At 35.7% G+C, this 5,298-nt stretch overlaps 1 pseudogene; it reads left to right on the forward strand.

Moving 5' to 3' along the window:
* Positions 1 to 1,405: 1,405 nt before the first annotated feature.
* On the forward strand, positions 1,406 to 2,766 carry LOC131906396 (transcription factor BTF3 homolog 4-like; annotated as a pseudogene).
* The last annotated feature ends 2,532 nt before the right edge of the window (positions 2,767 to 5,298 follow it).

Here is a 5,298-nt window from a genome sequence, read left to right on the forward strand (position 1 = left end):
TTTTAAGTTATGACAGAAGTTTTATTTAAAGAAACAACTTCTTAAAGGAGAATGATCAGCCTTCCATTGCAGTCATGATCATAAGGGATCTGTGGCCCTCTGCAGGATCACTGACTAAGAATAGATGACACACGGCTGCTTAGAGAAGCACAATAGCTACATGACCTTTGAACTGCAATGCAATTTAAAAGGAAAAGGAGGATTATATAATGTTATCTTGTTTAATGTATTGGTACATATATAATGTAATTCTTCATTCTTTCTTACTATTTGACTTCATGAAGATCAATGCCAGGAATGCTAATCAAACTATCTATTCTAACTTCCTACATTATCAGCATTGCTAGAAGCACATTTCTCAGAATCATTTTTCAACTTTATCTGTTCTGATGGAATTGTTTTATTTCTGTGATTCATACAAGTAGAATATGGGGATTCAACAGAAACAGGACCTGCCAGAAGAGGCATAGTTTGATAAAGGTAAGGATTGAGAAATCAACTATAAAGTGCAACAAGCAGCTGAGAGTGTGAGTACCCCAAGCCTGCTCTGTCTGGACAGGCCTGAGCATCACAAATTCACTAGCTTACACCTTGAGTCAGATGGTCCCTGGAGAAACACCAAAGACCCCTTATATCTATTATCAACTTTCTTGATATGAACATAAAGTTGCCTAATGGCTGTTGCTCAGACCATTTATATAAACCATTCTGTTTGGAATATCTATAGTGCTAGGATTATTATGTATCTTGAGGAATTTCTTTTCTTGCTCCATCTATTTGATATTTTGTGTGTTTCATTTACCTTAATAGGCACTGTCTTCATTAAGCTGGGGAAATTTTCCCCTATTCTTTTATGGAAAATATTTTTCTGTGCCTTTGACCTGGGTTATCTTTACTCTTCATTCCTATTGTTTCTTTTTATTTGGTCTTATCATTGTACCCTAGATTTCCTGGATGTTTTGTGTCTATTTTTTTTTATCTTAACAATTTCTTTGGTTAAGGTATCTGTTTCTTTTGCCTGTCTCCAATACCTGAAGTCCTTCTTCCATGTCTTATACTCTGCTGGTGAGGCTTACCACTGAGGTGGTTGATATTTTTGGCTTTGTTGTTATTGTTTGTTTGTTTGCTTGTTTGTTAGGTTTTGACTTCCTAAAATTTTCATTTCCAGTCTTATTTTCATTTGGGTTTTCTTTAGTGATTCTATTTCTACTTTCATGTCTTGGTCTTTTTTTCATTATTTGATTCCACTGTTTGTGTTTTTACAGACTTCTCTAAGGCATTTATCCATCACCTCTCTAAGGTCCTTAAACATATTCACAATTATGGTTTTGAATTCCTTGTCTTGTGCCTCAGCTACATTATATTTCTCATGACCTACTGAAATTGGGTAGCTGGAGAGACTGTAATGGAGGACAGAAAGGAGAGTGAACATCACCTACTTGAGTCCCAGCCTACTGCACCCACTGGGGATCCCTGTGGAGAGCACTTCACTGTATGGGTGGCTGACACAAAGAAGAGGAATAGGCTAGGAGACAGTGCAGATAAGGTCTATAGGGGGAGGGAAATCTGAGTGCAAAGAAGTTCAGCCAAGGCCCTAGGGTAGTGAAGTAATGTGAGAGGAGAGGAACCTGAAAGCAAGTTTAGCCATTGTTAAGATAGACTGTTTTACAGACTTCCTGGCACTCTTTCCCTTACAATCTCCCTGCTCCCTCTTCCATAATGTTCCCTGAGCCATAGATACTGTGCTGTGATGTAGATGTATGCGTTGTGGCTGAGACTCAGCAGTTTGTGTTTATACACTTGTGCATACATATTCACACACATAGATCACACCCACCCACACACAACACACACACACACACACACACACACACACACAACACACACACACACACACAAATACACATATGTAACAATAATAATTTCAGGAAAAAAGGCTATCAACTTGAGAGTGAGGAGAAGAAGTGGGAGGAAATGAAAGAAGGCTACCTAAGAGGATTTTGGGGGAAGAAAGAGGAAAGTGACATGATTCTATTTCAATTTAAAATATTTTTATGAATACTTGTTGTAATGTGGGGAAGGGATAAGTGAAGAGCTACCGTAATACAGGCTGAGGTCTAGAGTTTTCTACTTTTAAATCTAGGTAGAGCTGTGTGTCCTTTAATCTTGGATTCGTAGGACTCCAGATGGCTCTTAGCAAAGTTTGTTGAGATGGAGCCATCTTGCTATTGCTGCGTGCTGGTGTTGGAAGAACCTCTCTGCTGCAGATTTAACAAAAGCATGAATCAAGAAAAGTTAGGAGACTTCAATCTCAGGTCCAGATAGGGGGCAAGAGCACAGCACTCAAAACAGAGAAGGTGGTACTTAGGACATTTACAGCTAAAGACAAAAGGCTCCAGAGTTATCAAAAAAAATGGTTGTGAATAATACAGCTAGTATTGAAGAGATGAACATGATTAAAGACAATGATGGAAGGATTATTCATTTAAATAATCCCAAAGTCCCAAAGTCCATGCTTCCCTTTCCACCAACAACTTTGCAATTATTCCTCATGCAGAATACATACCAGTTATAGAAATGCTTCCTGGAATATTAAGTCAGCATGCTGCTGACAACTTCAGGAGCCTTAGAAAGGTAGCTGAACATTTCCCATGGCAAGTATGAAATAGTAAAACCCCAAAACCAGAAGACATAGATGAAGAGACTGGTGATATTGCAGATCTTGTAGAAAATGCTAATGAAACATTGAAAAATGAAACTAACTAAATTCTTCTGGGTTTTGGAAGATGATATGGACTATATTTAACAATCAGTTCTGTGGTTCCAAAGTTTTACAGACATGGAGAACATTACCTGGTAATATTTCAGTAATATAAATATTGTGAGTATTAGTAAAGCTGTTTGTTCAGCACTTCTCTGACATTTGATTTCACATTATCACTTCTTCCCAAAATCTATTCTTTTGTTCAGAATATGAAATATTTCAATTTGAAGATGGCTTTTTCTTTGGTGGGGCACTTTTGGTGTGTTTGATATGTATGTGTGAGTGTGTGTGTATACATGATGGACAGAAAATTGGATAACAGTTATATCTGTTTTCTTACTTTCCCACGAGAAATGAAACAAATAATAAAAGAAAGAAAAGAAAATCTCGGTGAACTAAAGAGCAATGTAGCAATGGAGTGGAGAGGGTGACATTTCAGTATATAGTGCCTCTTTCTGAGGACCTCTAGGGCTTCACTTAACAACTGCTACATGCTAAGTGGTCATATTTAAATCTGATATCTGTCCAGATTCTCTCTTATCTCATGGGCACATAAAAAATACCAATTTTAATCACATGTAGCACAAAAGTCTCTTTCATTCCCTGATAACTTCCCTAATTGGTAAAACATTTGTGTGTGTGTGCTGGGTTTCCTTCTATGTTTTCCATTCAACTGCTCAAACACTGTTGCTAAAGCTCATGGGCCAAGTAATAGTATCAGCTCAAGAACTTTCAAAGTACAATACCAATTAAATTCTCATGCAGCTGTTACACTTCTAGCTTGTTGCTCCCTTGATTTCCTGACAATATCTAAGGTAGATGCTTAAAGCAGACTGTTTTCAATGAGAAAATTGGGAATAATCCAACAAAATATCATTCGGTGAGCTGGCAATTTAACAATAGAAGATTCAAAAGCGTATTTGACAGGTGAGAACTTTTAGCCAAAGTTGCCTATAGTTGCCCTGGTTATTGAATATCTGAAACAAATTATAGCCATCTGTTTATATATTTTTTGAAGTTCAGATATTTTCTCTTCAAAATTACATATTCAGATTGTAATGTTCAATGGAAATAAAGTGAGCACAAAATTCTAAATACATACATTTCCTATTTAATCATAAATGGTTTTTTACTTTAGATGCTTAAAATAGCATTTTTAAAATTTTTGAGAATTTCATTTCCACCATTTACTCTCCTCTTCTAACATCTCCTTCTCAAATTTGTGATCTTTTATTATATAGTTATTATTGTTTACAAACACACACTACCTAGTAGGTCCATTTAATGTTGGTCTTGTGTATGTGTGTTTAAGGCTGACCACTTGTGATTTAATAACCTACCAAGAGGTTCACCCATGCAGAAGATTGATTTCTGCTCTCTCAGCAAGTTTTGATTGCCTGGAGCAATTCAACAAGGTCTGGGGCTGTATGAAATTTTCCCTACTGAGCTGACATGTTCACTAGTGTTTTCTTATGGTGGTCTTGCTTAGGTATCTGTATTGCTGATTTCATAACTTTTAGCCTTTAATAATGCAAATTATAAGGAAACTGCAAAGAAGACTAAAAATTATGGTGGAGAGCTATAATTGTTCATATAGTACAGCATGTAGAGTGAAGATCAAGAAAAGGTTATAGTAGGTGATGGGTAAAGACAGAATATAGGCAAGAGGACTCATGGGATATAAAGATAATCATTTTTATATAATAATTATATTATATGATGGCTTTTCCAACTGAAGTTCATTGAGATGAGTCGGGATTGGGAGTTAGGAAGTATGTGTTAGAGTGGTTACTTAATCTGTTGGTTAGTGTTTTTGTATGTAAGTTTATTAAAATAAATTGATTTATATTTTTGAAAACAAAAATGTAAAATGCTTGCTTCTTTTATTACTAATGGGAGCAAATGTTTGCCTCCCTATTATCTTCTATGAGTGGTAGATGGGGGAAGGGATGATCAGGTAATAAATTCACTTTGGACAATACCATTTGTTGACAGAAAAAACTTCAAGTCCTGTCTGAAGTCATTTATTGATCTTGTCTTATATAACCAAGTTGTATAAGTTGTATCAGGCTAGTAACCACAAATAAACCCACTTTTCAGAGGGGTCTTGTTGGCATGGAAAAAGGTTTAAGTGGGTCAGAGGGAGGAATGAGAAGGGGTAATACTGTGTAAAATTGTTCACAACTCACATTATATATATGTGAAATTATCAAAATTGTTTAAGACATAAAAGTAAATATTGAGAACCACAAATTTTAAATTATAGGAAGGTTATCTCAATTTGTAGAGAAAAGTAAGTTTTGAAAACACATATAAAAAAACCACTATGTGTGTGTATCTTCTCTCCACACATAAAAACCAAAGTATTACATAAATTATCTCTTTATTCTTTCTTGACATTGTGGTTTATGAGATCATGGTACATAGTCTAAACAAATTCCATAGGATTTTCACTGAATAACAGGTACCAGGAGCATAAATTGATGAGTTTGCATAACCACAGAACCAAACACAAAATCCTAACATCTTAAAAT

Source organism: Peromyscus eremicus, chromosome 3 (genome assembly GCF_949786415.1).
Source record: "Peromyscus eremicus chromosome 3, PerEre_H2_v1, whole genome shotgun sequence".
NCBI classification, from domain to species: domain Eukaryota; kingdom Metazoa; phylum Chordata; class Mammalia; order Rodentia; family Cricetidae; genus Peromyscus; species Peromyscus eremicus.